We start from the raw sequence: 16467 nt of genomic DNA on the forward strand, positions 1-16467 counted from the left end.
AGTTTTACAAGGGTTACCTACACGCTTAATATCCTATTCCTATTTATAGCTTTCTGTGATGCTGAAAATGATGAAAGAGGCCATTGGCTATTTCGTGAATTGTTCATCTTAGGCTTTTACATGGAGAAGGAAATCAGAGCTAATTAGATTAACATTATTTCACCTGCATCGAAGGTTCTGATAATTCTCTTTCCTGGCTTCATCTTTCTTTTCTGAAGAAGGAAATAAACGTGTTCATTAATTTGTAACATTGAGGATATTTATCCTCTTTAATTTTGATTTGGCCTTTTCTCCTGACTTCAGCCTTCCTTACCATGACATTTAAGACCATTTATGATTTGGCCACGGTCTGAGTCTTCTCTCTGATCATTACTAACCTTCACATGTTCAACATTCCACACAAACTGAATTGCTGGGAGCTTCTCACACACCCGTGTGCTTCATCTGCCCTATTTGCCGCTTCCTGCCTTTCAACCCATGACACTCCCAATCTAAATAAATAGTACCTGTCCTTCCAGACTCCATTAAATACTCCTTCCTAATGAAACTTTCCCTGATTACTATAGGTTGCAAGCAACATGATTCTCATCTGAACACCCATAATATTCTGCTTCTATCACTCTTATGATCCCTTATAACAAAAACCTAGGTATTACAGTAATTTCTGCTCACACCTTCTCATTACTGCACTGTAAGCCCCTTGAAGGCAGGGTAAATTTTAGTCAAATCTGTTTATTCTTCCTACCACAGAACACCTTTCATAAAATAACTAGTCAATAAACATCTGTTGAATTAATAAACAAGTGACTAGACAAATTCTTTACGTGGGGGTAATTTTAATGTAGCTCAGATATTTACATTTCTCATCTCCTGAAATGCTAAGGTAAGTGTTCCCATTTGTCACACCTAGGATACTTTAGTTTTATCACAGTACATGTTTTTAAATATGATTCATTGGCAGAGGATAAACTGTGCCTACTCTTCAGTATTAGCTGTTTTTTAATTATGTAGAAGCAACTTTGGTCAAACAGGCTCTATAGGCTGAGGTCGATGGCTGCTGTGTTGATGTGCTACGTTCAGTGTATTAGACTAGGCGCTTTGCTCTACTAAAAACCTGGACTGAATAGGCTTAAACAAAAGGGCAGATTATTAATATACTTCACAAGAAGCCTGGAGGTGGGGTAGCTACAGGATTAGTTAAATTTGTGTCAATTGCATCAAAGACCTAGGTTCTTACTCTTAGCTTGTTGCCTTTGATCTCACAATAGCTAGTCTTCAGAATTTTTGTTGTTGTAATAATCATACATAGGCATGATCATATCCAGTGGGAAAAAAAAGAACAGGTTCCTTTGAATGTTTCTGCCAGCAGTAAAACCCATTGTGGAATTAGTCAAGCAGCCTCCTCCTTATTTCTTATTAGCTGTAGTTGGGTTACATAACTATCCCTAAACCACTTTTGGTAAAGACCTTCGGGTTACCATAACTGGATTAGATCTTGGGGATTTACCTCTCTGATTTCAGAATAAGAGCACTATCATGTCTGAAGGGTGTGTAGCTCAATGAGATAAGGCTTCTGTTATTAAAGGCAAAAATGTATAGTGGCAGGCGCCTGGGTGGCTCAGTGGGTTAAGCCACTGCCTTCGGCTCAGGTCGTGATCTCAGGGTCCTGGGATCGAGTCCCGCATCGGGCTCTCTGCTCAGCAGGGAGCCTGCTTCCTCCTCTCTCTCTCTGCCTGCCTCTCTGCCTACTTGTGATCTCTCTGTGTCAAATAAATAAATAAAATCTTTAAAAAAAATGTATAGTGGCTTTTAGAAGGCATATAAAAATATTCCTTTACATAGATGAGCGCTTCTCACCTGTAGGTTGGTTGGGAAGATGCGGGCAATTTTGTCTCCCTACCCAGGGGGATGTTGGCAACATCTGGAGACATTTGGAGGTCACAACTTGGAAGTTGGGAAGAGGTTACTATGGCTTCTCATAGGTGGGGTCAGGAATGCACCTTCCAATTCACATGAGTTCTCCCCCCATCCCTGGCCCAGAATTATCTGGCCCCAATTGTCGGTAGCACTGAGGCCGAGAATCTTTGGCATGGATCTTTTTGTTCTCTGGGGCTGACACATTATCTAAGAAATCTTACTATTTATGTTTAATACTTATTTGAGATAGGACCACTGTTCATATATAATATCTTACCTTGGAGTAATAATATATCAATATATTATCATCCATTAAAACAGTAGCAAAACTATTTCCTCAAATTAACTTAGCCACTTAGCAAGACCTTAGGGAAGTGAATGAGACAGGTAGGTTTTGACAGTGACACTGAAGTCAAAGGAAGAATGAGTGCAGGGGACCAACCTGTGGCAGGTACAACCACTATTTCCTGTACTGAATGCAGAAAAAAAAAAAAAAACAAAAAAACCAGCGGTCCGTCCGGGAAATGGGGAGAAATACTTTGTATCTGAGTGCCTACTATTATAGCATACCCTACCCAAGGAAATTTAGGATACATGTGATAATTTTCTGGATGAGAAAACTGAGTTTGAGTGATGTTAAGAGAATGGTTGAAAAATATTTTTTAAAATGTTGGCTTCAAATTTTATAATAAGAGAATAATTTTCTCTCTTCAGATGTTTTTTCTGAATAAGTGAAGAGGGTTGGTTGACCTCATTGCTTGGTAGGAATTTGAAATGTATCACAGAATTTTGAGGCTGGCTAGTTCCCTGTACAATACTTGTCATGCTTCTTTTCCATTGTTTTACTCTCTTGTGTTATCTGAAATTGTAGCTGATTCTGTAGATCAATCTCCCAGACCATTAGAATATCATTTCCTTTCAAAACTGCAGTCATGCATTACTTATTTTGTACTCTTTACAGCTTCTAGCACAATAAGCTGCACATAGTAGATATGATGAACATTTCTTAATATTTTTGGCTGTCCATCTTCTAATTCCCCTCTGTGTCAGGGGAGACTCCACTGCTCTGTTGAGATGTAGAACTCTGTCTCCCACCAGCAATGCTGACAGGTTCATACTCTCTGTTTTCCTACTCTCTGGTCCCCAGAGCAAAGGGCATATGATTTAAGCATCACAAATATGATGCTTTGATCTTGGATGTTATACCACTGAGGTATTGGAAGCCAAGAACTCCAGATGGTGTAGTTGTCAGATGGAAGCTGGAAGGTGTATGGGTCCTTAAGACACTGATTGGAGAAGAACTTTCTGAGAGAATTCCACAATCTATACTGGACTGTGTCACATGTCAAGACAGCAATATTTCAGAAATTATTTGTTACAGCAACGTAGCCAAGTCTATCCTGACTAACATATTAGTTAAAAAGTATTCATCAATAAATGGGCTTAAAAGCAGAGGTGAAATAGGGTAATGATGAGTAACGAACAAAAGTTTTATAGTCTGTCAGGACTATTTGGAACTCCAGTTCTACCACTTACTAACTGAGTGACTTTTAGACTGTTGCTGAGGGGAACCTAGATAGGAAGTATGGGACACTGGTTTTTCATATGCAAGAAAGAAAGGGGCTATATGGATCTAGGGAAACTTGAATGAGACAAATCCTAGTAAAATCTCTCTAGCTACAAGACAACATATTCTCTAAGCAACCCTCTCATCTGATTTTGGTTTTTCAAAATTGCTTCTCTCTTTTTCTCTGAAAAGTAAGCTATTGCATTTCTCATACAAACTAATCTCTCGTGTATCTGGATGACACAAGCTTTTTTTTTTTTTTAATAGGCCTCATTCATGCTTTGATAAGCTAAAATGTCATGCTTCAAATCTGGCAGCCAGAAGTAAAATTTCCACAGTTCGTAGGGTGACCTCGAGCCTTTCCTTTCCCCACCTACTCCTCCCCCGTACTTGCTGCAGAACCCTCAGGTGGTTGACCAGTTGGTTATTCAGTTGGACTTACTGACTGCTGCCCCCTCATTTTGCATCCTAAAAGCATCCTGCTGGAAATTCAGTGTTATATGACCTGAAACCAGCATTTCACAGACATTATTCTTTTGTGCCAAAGAGCTCACTCTAATGTAATGTCCAATCTTCTCACAATTATCACATTTCTTTTTGCTGCTGAGCACTCTGATGCATTTTTGCCAAGTAGCTACAGAACCGCAGTGGAAATAGTTCTGGTCTCTGGTGGTCAGAGTTGCAAATTCATCCCCAAACCATTATATAACCCGTACATGGGCTTCACATATGCAGAAAGCCTACTGTTATGCCAAAAGGGAAGGTGGGTTATTCTGGGATGCCCTCGTTGCCATTAGTTGTACTGCAGTGGGATTGTGGTGCACTGGACTAGAACTCCCAACAGCTCTGATTGCTGCCTGCTGCCTCAATGAATTTTATATTAGCAGGCAAACAAAACACTCAACCAAGTGAAAGGAATTCATAATGCCAAGGCTTCCTAGGATCTGAATATGCTGTATGTTTTGCAAAGAAGGATTGTGGCTATCAGCTTGTGAGAACTAATCTAGATAAATCGCCCCTTTACAACACATCTGGCCTCAAGTTGTTTAAATTAGTGGAGTTCAGCCGCAGAACAACAGCTGAATTGGAGCCCACAAATTCATATGCTTCCTACACATGCATAAATGCTAAATGATGAGCTTGGTAATGATTGGGAACCCCTCATTTCTGAGAGACTGGTAAGTCTACAGTGTTGCTTTGCAGCACATTAATTAGGATAGCGTAATAAAGCTTCAGAAGTAGTCTTCCAAGCAACATAGTTTGAATTAATGTTTATGAAGGCTCTTTATTAACCTGAAAATGCACTTCAAAGGTAATATGGGAAAAGCTTTTTTCCTCTTAATTGGCATTTTAGTGAGTATCACAGATCTTTCCATTTTATACCTATTCTCATTATAACCACAGCCAAATATTTTGGCTGTCCAGCTTTCAATTCCCCTTTGTATCAGGGGAGAACATACCATTGTGTTGTGATGTAGAACTCTGTCTCTGGCCAAGAAAGCTGAAAGCCATACGCTCCCTATTTCTGTCCTCTGGTCACTAGGGCAAGGGCTATGCAACCTAAGTAACACAGTTGTGATGCTTTGCTCTTGGAATTTGTATCACAATAACAGCTTCCCAGTTATGTTTGCCGTTATCTTCTTCTGTGTTGAATTTGTTGATGAGCTTATCACTTTTGGGGGTTGGGGGGTGGTTTCTTTCAGTAAACTCAGAGTTTAGAGTTGGAAGGACCTTTGAGGTTCTCTACTCCAACCATCTGCAAAATAGGAAACTGAAGACCCATTTACTTTTTAAGTAAATGTAACAGTGTGATGTGGTTGCCAAGGAGCTCATGCAATATCGCTCTGTATTGAATCGGAACATGAGTGGCTCCAGTGATGATGGTTTAACTTTGTTCTGAATTTCCCAGATTGCTCCAGTAACATTGTATTTATTTCAGACTGTGACACATTAAGAGAAGCCCTGAAAAAATAAGCTGATTCCTAGAAACACAGCCATGAGAGGAACCAACCTTGAGATCACGCCAAAAAAAACTGTTGGTGGAACAGTTACCTAAAGGAAGGCTCAGGAGGAACTTGGCAACTGTCTTTGAATAAAGGAAGAGAGGTCATGTGGAGGCTTTAACTAACCAGGAGTTAAAAAAGATCAGAGAAGCTTCTGAGGTTATGTGTAGAGTTTGAGTGTATGGGAGTATTTATACTTTGAGGTGAAGTAGGTCCACAGAATTAACCAGACTCTCCAAGACTGAAGATCAATGTGCTATACGTATACTGTTGGCTAAAGAGGATAGAACAAAAAGTAATGGCTCTAAGTTGCAAGGAGGTAAAATCTGGCTATATCAGGAGTAATACTTTAAAAATTTGAATTGTGTCCATATGAACTGGTCTGCCTGTAGGTGGTGTGAATTTCTCATCACTTGATATCTCTAAGGCCCAGACTTTTTTTTTTTTTAAGATTTTATTTATTTATTTGAGAGAGAGAGATCACAAGTAGGCAGAGAGGCGGGCAGAGAAAGAGAGGGAGAAGCAGGCTCCCTGCTAAGCAGAAAGCCCAATGTGGGGCTTGATCCCAGAACCCTGGGATCATGACCTGAGCCAAAGGCAGAGGCTTAACCCACTGAGCCACCCACGTGCCCCTCTAAGGCCCAGACTTAATCAAGAACAGGTTAGAGAGTATTGATGCATCAGATCAGGCATGGATTAAATTGCTTCTATGATTCATACCAATTCTGAATTGTAGGGATCCTATAACTCACAGAAATCAAGCCATGCTTAAGGGCCACGAACTTAACTTGTAGTGTGGATCCCAGGTATCTGTATTTCTTTCTTACTGTCTTCCTGTTACTGATTTCTTTAGGCTTAAAGTAAACATATTTAGATAAAAATCCTCAGCAAAAAAACCAATCCAAAACAAAAACACTCAAATGCTCAAGGGATTCCCTAATTATTATCTTTCTAAAGGATAGTTTAAAACTTTAATTAGCATATCTTGATGAAAACTCTGAGTATCTGGGGGTACTAAATTAGGAGAACTCATAGATTGTTATTTCTCATGAAGTATAAGAACTCTGGCTGAGAAAATGCATTTTCAATTAATTTGGTTATTGAATTATTTATTGCAAAATTATAAAGTATTAATAAAAATGATCATTCATTTTATTACTATATATTTATGGTTACATATGTCACTTTATATTAAATATAAATATCGGTATTAATAAGTGCTAGACGTAGAACCTAGTACCTTATAGGTATTATCGCTCTTAATCTTGACTGCTTTCAAGGATGGCACCTTTTTATTATCTCTGCTTTACAAGTGCGGTAATTAAAGGTTATAGAGGTCAATCGGCAAGTAACTGGCACTAGGATTTGAACTCAGATCTGTGTGGTTTTGGGGTACGTATCTTAACCGTTCTACCTTCCCTCCTTTCACACTTACTGGGAGGTGAACCCTGTTAGGTCATTCCGCGAAGACCGTGCCGTGAAAGTTTCTGCTAGCGTGTGCCCTGCCTGTGCACTGAGCTGGTCTGGCAGGGCCGAACCACATTTCCCAGAACTCCTTTCCCATGTCTGTCCCGGTACGGTAGGCCATAAGAGACAACTTTGTGGGAGAGCGCGGGGTGGGAAACGAGAGAGCCGCGGCCATGTTGGTGGTCACGTGCCGCGTTTCTTTTTCTCTGCTCACTTCCTTGGTGGGAGGCGGTGGCTCAGCTTGCATGTGCTCACTTCCCCGAGCTCTTCTTTCAGCTCCTCCAGCTCCGGGCCTAGTGGTGTGCGTAACTCCATGCCAAAGCCTTCCTCGTCTTACTGGCATCTACGGGATACTCATCCCATCAAGGTCAGAGTAAGAACTTACAAGGGCATCATACCATCCTTCTGGGGTTCCAGCTTCCCCTTGATCTCCCCCACCTCATGTCTTCCCTTCTGAACATCCTTGCCTGCAGACGTCGCGCTTCAGAAGTATTCGTGAGAACAGTGGGTTTGCGGGGGGTTGCTTAACCAGCCCCCATACTTGTGTGAGTCAAGTCCCCGTAACAAAGTACGTGGACGCTTGGCCCACCTGCTTCTGCCAGGCGGTCAGTCGGTCAGTAAGTCAGGGTTCAGTCTTTTTCATACTTGCTGCTGCTTCTCTGATTGAACCCTGCACGCCTGATGCAGGCGTACTGGGAAATGACCTCGATTTGTGGCTTGAAGCTGGGACATTTCCTATCTTCTGTTGTTACAGGCCTTCCTTCTGGACCCTGGAAACAGTCCGTGCAATCTCTGAAATAGTAAATTTGTCTCTGGTTATCTCAACCCCCATGAGAAAAGAAGGAAGGGATTTTTTTTTTTTTTTTTTTAAATTTATTGACAGATCACAAGTAGGCAGAGAGGCAGACGGGGTTGGGGGGGGTGGGAAGCAGGCTCCCCGCTGAGCAGAGAGTGGGAGGCGGGGCTCGATCTCAGGACCCTGGGATCATGACCTGAGCTGAAGGCAGAGTCTTTAACCCACTGAGCCACCCAGGTGGCCGAAGGAAGGGATTTAATAGAGAGCAGGAAGTTAGTGCAGACAGAAACGAAAACTTCCAAACTGCGGGAGGGAGCCTGGAGATGGCAGAGCCAGGTACCAGGTTCAGGTCCTGGTTCGTCTGCAACTTCTATGCCACGTGATGATGGGCAAGTTACTTACCCTCTCTGGGCCTGTCTCCTCATTGGCTAAAAGGAGTAATATTAATATCCACGTGTTGGGTGTATGAGGATTGAGCAAGTTAACATATGGGAAGTGCTTCTAGTTAAGCTTTCTATTAGTGTTTTCTTGTTAATATTGTTATTCTAAGAGAGGGAAGAGGTCTCTTCTAGGAGTGTTTCATCTAACTTAGGGAGTGAAAATCGGTGCTGGAGGTCTACGGTAGACTTTCTTTAGCCCTTTCCTATCCCATCTTACCACCCATGTCTCTTTGACTCTCTTGCCTCTCTTCAAATTTTGTTAGAGGGAGGATCAAGAAAGGAAACAATTACATAAGAGAGACAGCAGAGGTACAGAGGTAAGAGACAAGGAAGATATCAACGAAGAAGCGTTTCAGTTGACTTCTTACATCAAGGCTTGTCATAGTCTAAAGAGAATAGGAGACATGACACACTAGGGAAAAAATAATGGTCTTGACTGAAGGGGAGTCTTGTCGGTGGCAGCCCCTCAAAATAACCAGAGTCTGGGTAGTTTCCAGATTCTCATCTCGTGAGCTCTGCCTTCAGGGATACTGAATAGGAGGTAGAATGGGGGTGGCTCGAAAGTTCTGTGCTTATCTTCCCAATTGAGCGCTGTCATTCTCCTTTAAGAAACAAGTGGTTTTTCCCACAGACATTCTAGTACATTTTTCTCTGGCCTTGCCTGGAACAGCTCACCTTTTTCTGGCTCTACTAGATAGGAGAAACCTTTCGAATGCAGCTGCTTGTTTGGGCTGATAGGGAGGCCTGAGGAGACATTTATTCATTCCTTTCAGAAGATAGCCTCTTCCCTTCCCTCCGGAGTTCGCTCTTGCCAGAGTGGCTGCTGTCTGGCAACCAGGCAGTCCAGGGTGGTCAAGTTTCAAATGTCACCCTACGAATGGCAGTTCCAAGGACTGAAGTCAGGGATTGAAATGCCAAACCTTAAATGTCCCTCAAATACATGTTTTCCCAACTAGCGACTTGCCACAGAAATAAACAGCAGTTATGCAAAAGTACCTCCCCCGCCTTTCCATTGCCTTTCCAGTGTTCCCAAAACCATTACACGGCGTACTCTGTGACAAAAAGATGTCTCAGTGTGGCCCACTTAGTATTTTGAAGCATAGAAATGAAAGATGGTAGGGCACATGTGCCACAGAACCACTAAATGACAGAATCCTCACTGGCCTAGTTTTCTGAGTCACTGTGACAGACGCAAGGGGATTGCTTTTAAAGTTCCTGATGACACATCCAGAGAAGGGAAGAGGATGTCTCTGCTTTCGAAAAGAGACTTAAAGAATCTTCTGACTTGGAAATAAGTTTCGAATTCAGACTTTTTTTTTTTTTAAGATGGTGCACAGAAAATGAAAGGCAAATGACTGGGTACCCCTAATGGGGACACCTTACCCAATAGCCCGTGAAGGCACCAGTGGAGAGAATGGTGCACACCTTTTGCTGTTTAGGGTCCTTGGGATGGCATCACGTACGGCAGGGGAAATTTCACTACAGAGCAATGAGCCAAAGAAAACATTACTATTTAACGATTACAGGCTGCTGTGATTCAGTCTCCTTGCCACGCACAGCAAATGAGTCAAGCTAACTAATGCAGAAGGCTGAACTCTTTTTCATTTGAGGAGCCCCAGGAGAAGTTCCACAGTGACTTTTTGCCCACACAACCCAGTTCTTCTTCTCTTGCTTGTGTAGTTACTCATCCATCTCTGGATCTGGATGGGGTCAGGAGAAATGAGAGGATGAACTCTCAAGGAGAATCGGGATGGCTTTTGATCATTCTGCGAGAGATGAGGGAGCTTCTGGAGGATCTCTGAGGTCTAAAATCTGTCTCTCGGCTGGTAGCTCATGTTGTAGTAAGCTTGCACCAACTCCCAAAGGAAGGGAGGGGGAAAAAATAGCCCATGGTGATTCAAACTCTTTTATAGAAGCAAACAGATCAACAAACAAAATAAATCCCTACGCTATGCTCTGAGTCATTGTATTGGTAAATGTCCCTAGGAGATAGCCTTTTGGGATTGTTGCTTTATATCAAAACTTTTTCTTTAGTTACTGAACTGTCTGCTAAATTAGTTGAAACCTATAGACCTTAAATGAGAAGTAGGCTGATTAAATGCAACAGTTTTAGTTTTGATGCCATACGGAGTTGGCAGTTTTTGGAACTAAAAATACAAGACTCCCACTAAAATTGAATTCCACATAAACCGTGAGTAATGTATGTCCCAAATATTGTATGGGTCATATTTATACTAATAAGTGTTCAGTATTCTACTGAAATACTTAAAACTAAAAATACTTGCCCATCTGAAATTCAGTTTTATCTGGGAGTATTTTATGTGGTAATCCTAGTGATATGGCAGGATTGTAGTGGACTCGCAAACATTTTTATGGGACTGAATGGATGTGTGTGAAGGATATCTTACCTGTGCCTGGGTAACCTTGTTTCTGAATACTTGGCTGCTCTCATTAAGAAGGACTCTTTTCTTTTACCCAGTAAGAGAATTGCCAGTGGCCATCCCTCCAGGGCAGCCTGAGGCCTGGGGTGCTGATGGTGCCCCCTTAGGAGGATCTGCTGGTTCCTCCCCAGGCTATTGTGGAGACCTACAGATAGCTGAAACTGTGCTACCTCTCCTCCCATCAGTGTACAGCATGTTCTGCTGGTAGTGATGAGAGCTTAGAATGTTTTACTCTCTTTTTAAAATTTAATTTTATTTTATTAGGAATCTTATTCTCTTGCCCCATAGGGACTAGAAATAAAGGAAGCTATGTCAGAACTTACTTCCGAGGGCACTCAAACAGTCTGTGTTTTCTGCATAAGGCTGTCCAGCCTCTCTACCTGGACACAGGATCCTTGACGACATCTTTGATGTACTGAGTCAAAGCAAATGAACCTAATCAAGCTCGATGGACATGGTATGTAAGAGCTCGCGCCCCCCCCCCCCATTGTTTTTTATTGCTTGTGTCCAGTGTGGGCTGTATATGGTATATGGAGTTGTACAAATAAAAATTTAGGAAGTGACCAAGAGAGAGGAAAATGCTTGGTGGAGAGGCGAGCACAAATGCTAAGAGAGCACTCGTCTCTGTTGGTACATTCAAGGTACTGAAGGTTTCAGAGTAGGGAATGACGGATTATTTCTGGTCAAGTCATGGAAGACGGTATAGACTCAGGAGAACTTCACTGGAGCTGGACACTGAAATCTGAAAAGGAGTTTTCTAGGTGGGGAAGGAAGAATGGGTGGAAGGCTGGGGGAGGCTGCATGTGAAGTAAAGACAGGGCACGTTGGTTCAGGGATGTGGCTGAAGTGCCTGTGGGGGTGAATGCACGTGGAGATGTTGGTAGATGAAACTCAAATGGTGAATCTGTGTTTGGATCCTAACCACCATGAATACTTTGCTGAGAAAATTAATTTCATCAAGTAAGGAACAAGGATCACAGCACAGTATTTGTCCTTCCATGAAGATGTCACAAATCCATCCTATTAGGCCAGTCTTTATGTGCAGCCAGAAATCACAACTTGAGTGAGACTTTACGTGGTGTTTACAGCCAGTCAGCCATTTTACCTACTGTTGGCTGGTGTTGATTGAGCATACCAAGTAAGGGAGGGGCAAACCCATCCTTAGAAGAGGGAAAGGTTTTTCTCCAAAACTAACTGTAAGTTTCTTCAGCCGTATCTTCACTTACCCCCAGAGCATTTCTAGATTGATTTTTGTACTCACAGAGGGAGATCTGTTAGGAATTTCCCTTGGAATTTAATGAAAGAGAGCTTGATCTCCAACTTTGAAGCTTCTGTAGATGTCTGGGATCTTAGGAAATGAAAGCAGGGTTGGTAGAAGAAAGAGTGTGAGATGTTTATTTCATTCTTTGATTCATTTATTATGTGCGCATTTTTTACATTGAGGGTGAGGAGGAATCTTTAAAGTTGTCAAATGGGGGAATCAGACAACTTCAAGGTACTTTGACTCTTTGCTGTTAGAAAATCGACCAGTTTGGAGTTCTGGGAAATCCATACTACACCAAAATACTTTTGAGGGTAGGCGTTCTGATTACCACCTATGTATGTAATAAGTGAGGAGAACTGGATATTGGAAAGGCAGTTCTCTAATTTATGGTCTCAACTCGGGGGGTGTGGAGGAAGGTGATAGGGCAGCAGTTGCTATAAATAAGAATTGTGCTTGCTTCAGAGTCTCTCCTGGAACCTGGTTGTCTTTATTCTTTTGGAGGCCAGTCATCTCTGGGAAACTGAGGCAGCATACTGTACTTGGTTATCGTTTCCCTGGAGTTTGTCCTTCAGATATCGATGGACATTTGTTAGGCTTATGGGGGAAGATTTCTTCCAAGCTCTTCCAATGGCTGTTAGCCTGTCCAGGCTCTGAGACCTCGTTTGAGTCCTTCTTCCTTCGCTTCTCTGTCCTTCATGATAGTTTCTTTCTGGAATCTTTCCTTTGTCTGTTCCATTCTGAAAGTATATCTTGATTTCTCTCTAACTCTTGATCTTCTTACCGCTCACTTTTCCTCCTCCCACCTGATGCCTTAGTCCTCCTTCATCAGTGTCTTACTAGGTCTTGTTTTCTTGCTTTTGCCTTCCCACTTTCAGCCCTCACTCTCGTATTGCAGAAATTCTTATTCCCTTTGGGGATCACATGACATATTTTTGAATTAATGACAACTCTTTGCTTTCTTGGGTAGGCTTCTTCTCTTCCCGTATAGATTTTAAACTACAGAGAACCTCAGCCTTTCATTTTATCTTTTTGGTTTCCTGGAGTAGGGGGTGGGACATAGCTTCCTTTGTCACTGAGGTGAAGAGCATTGACCTGGAGTCTGTTACCAGGTCTAGCAGTCATTGCTTGATCTGTCTAAGCCTTTATAATGCTGAGCATGTCAGCTATTTCCCTTCTGTCTTCTGGACTCATCACTACCATTCCACACCATGTTCTGTTGGGACTAGGCATCTGCAAGCTACATTTCCTTGGTTACCTTTCTGGTTGGCTTCTTGTTGACATCTGCCAGTAGGAGGCCCTGGAAAGAAGAAAGAGGCCGTGGCTTCATCTTCACTTAATGTGGTGCTTTCTGGGCCGTGGTGATTCTCAGCTCCAGGCACAGCACTGTTTCATTTCAGTGTTTGCAGCCCTAGCTGAGGACATGCACCTTCTGTGGATCTAACAGTAGCAATAGGCCAGGCTTATAGGCTTATAGGCTTCATTCAATAAGTGGCATTAGTAACATCTGAACCTTATTCCTCTTCGTTTTTGCAAATCGAGCTCCCCTCCCCCGCCCTATCCTTAGCAACCTTTCATCACCTTTTAAATAATATCCCTAAGTACCCTTTGTTTGAAATACCTGGAATGTTTTCTGTTTTCCTGACCGGATATATACCAGAATACAATATGACAAACCAAAAGCAAAAACAGTACAGCTTTTTTGCTTTGTTTATGGTAGGTTTCATTATCAACTGAAGGAAACTTTTATTAAAACCTTTCCATCAAAGCCCATACTTTGGAAAAACTTTGTAGGTGTCATAAACATAAAATCAGCATCATCTTGGGTGTAGGAAGACAAAATGCCTTGGTTGGAGGTCAAGGACAAATCATCTTAAAGTGAAAATCTAAGAGGGTAGAGAAACACTGATGCGGAGCAAAGAACACAACACGTAAGGTAAAAATTCTTAGGTTCAAGGTCTGACCTCTTTACTTACTAACCATATAATGATGGTCAAATCTTGTAATCTCTTTGAACCTCCATTTCCTCACTTATAAAATGGTAACATCAGCATCTGGTCTGACTCATAAAGTCATAGTGAAGGTCAACTGAGAAATGTGTGTGAAAATGTTAGGCAAACTTGAAATTTGCTCCAAGGGACATTATTATGGGAAACATTTAAAGAGGCTGTGTTCTGGTCAATGCCCATCTGATTTTGTAAACAGTTGCCCAATTAGAGGTGCTTAGATGTTTGAAAGTGTAGTGCACGAAGTGATTATTTTTTTATTGAAGTATAATTGAGATACAACATATTCAGGTGTACAGCATAATGATTCAACATTTGAATACATTGAGAAATGATCACATTAAGTCTATTTACCATCTGTCACCATGTGGTTACATTTTTTTTTCTTGTAATGGGAACTTTAAGATTTATACTTTTGGCAATTTTCAAATTTGCAATACTGTGTTGCAGACTATAGTCTCCATACTGTATATTATATCCCCCTGACTTATTTTTTTTTAAAGATTTTATTTATTTATTTGACAGAGATCACAAGTAGGCAGAGAAGCAGGCAGAGAGTGAGTGGGGGGACGCAGGCTCTCCGCCAAGCAGAGAGCCCAATACAGGGTTTGATCTCAGGACCCTGAGATCATGACCTGAGCCAAAGGCAGAGGCTTAATCCACTGAGCCACCCAGGTGCCCCCCTGTATACACCACATCTTTATCCATTGTTCCACTGATGGAAATTTAGGTTGTTTCCGTATCTTGGCTTAAGTAAGTCACGCTGCAGTAAACATAGTGGTGCATATATATTTTTAATTTAGTGTGTTTTGTTTTCCTCAGATAAATACCTGGAAGTGGACTTGCTACATTGTGTGATAGTTCTGTTTTTAATTTTTGGAAGAACCTCCTTACTATTTTCCATAGTGGCTGTGCTAATTTATATTTCCACCAATACAGGGCTTACTTTTACTCCACATCCTCTCCAGTGCTTGTTATTTTTTGTCTTTTGTTAATAGCCATTTTGACAGACATGAGGTGATATCTCATTGTGGTATTGGTTTGCATTTCCTTCATTAGTGATGCCGAGCATCTTTTCATGTGCCCTTTGACAATTTGTATGTCTTTTTTGGAATAATGTCTACTGAAATACTCCTTTGTTGTTATGTGAGTTCTTTATATATTTAGGATATTAAGCCCTTGTCAGGTATGATTTTCAAATATCCTCCCATCCAGTAGGTTGTCTTTTTATTTTGTTTATGATTGGTTCCTTCACTCTGCAGAGCTTTTTACTTCGATGTAGTCCCATTTGTTTATTTTTGCTTTGGTTTGCCACTGCTTCTGGAGTTCTGGAGCCAAGACCAATATCAAGATAGCCTTTCTTCTTGGAATTTTATGGTTTCTGGTTTTATATTTAAGTTTTTAGTCCATTCTGAGTAAATTTTTCTGTACCATGTAAGATAGTAGTCCAGTTTCATTCCTTTTTATGTGGCTGTCCAGTTTTCCCAACACTGTTTATTGTAGAGACTGACTTTTCCTTATTCTTTATCCTTGTCTCCTTTGTCCTAAATTAATTGACCACGTATGTGTGGGTTCATGTGTGTGTTTTCTATTTCATTGATCTGTATCTGTTTTTATCTTAACACCATAATATTTATTTTTATTTTTTTTAATGATTTATTTACTTGTTTGACAGACAGATCACAAGTAGACAGAGAGGCAGGCAGAGAGAGCAGAGGAAGCAGGCTCCCTGCTGAGCAGAGAGCCCCATGTGGGGCTCGATCCTAGGACCCTGAGATCATGACCGGAGCCGAAGGCAGAGGCTTTAACCCACTGAGCCACCCAGGTGCCCCAACACCATACTATTTTTATTACTATAACTTTGTAGTGTAGTTTGAAATCACGGAGTGTGATGCCTCCAGCTTCATTTCTTATTTACAGGATTGCTTTGGCTATTCTGGGTACTTTGTGGTTTCATACAAATCTTAGGATTGTTTTGTGAAAAATGCCATTGGAATTTTGATTGGGATTTCTTTAAATGTATAGATTGCTTTGCTTTGGATACTATGGACGTTTTAGTGATATTCTTCTCTATGAGCATGGAGTATCTTCCCATTTATTCATGTCATCTTCAATTTCTTTCGTCAGTGACTTATAGTTTTCAGTATACACATCTTTTACAATGTTGGTTAAATTTATTGTTCTGCATTTTATTCTTTTTGATGTAATTATAAATGGGATGGTTTTCTTAATTTTTCCTGTAGTTCATTGTTAGTGTATAAAAATGAAACAGATTTTTATGTATTGATTTTTATATGCTACAGCTTTACTGAATTTATTAGTTCTGACACTTCTGTGAATTCTGTAAGGTTTTCTATATATAAACATTATGTAGTTTGTAAATAGTGACTGTTTTATGTCTTCTTTTCCAAGTTGGGTGCCTTTTATTTCTTTTTCTCTCTAATTGCTCTGACTAGAATTTCAAATACTGTGTTGTTGAACAAAAGTGGTGAGAGTGGGCATCCTTGTCTTGTTTCTGATCATAAGGAAAAAGTTTTCAGCTTTTAATTATGAAGTTATCTGTGGGCTT

This window comes from Mustela nivalis, assembly GCF_964662115.1.
Source record: "Mustela nivalis genome assembly, chromosome: 13".
NCBI classification, from domain to species: domain Eukaryota; kingdom Metazoa; phylum Chordata; class Mammalia; order Carnivora; family Mustelidae; genus Mustela; species Mustela nivalis.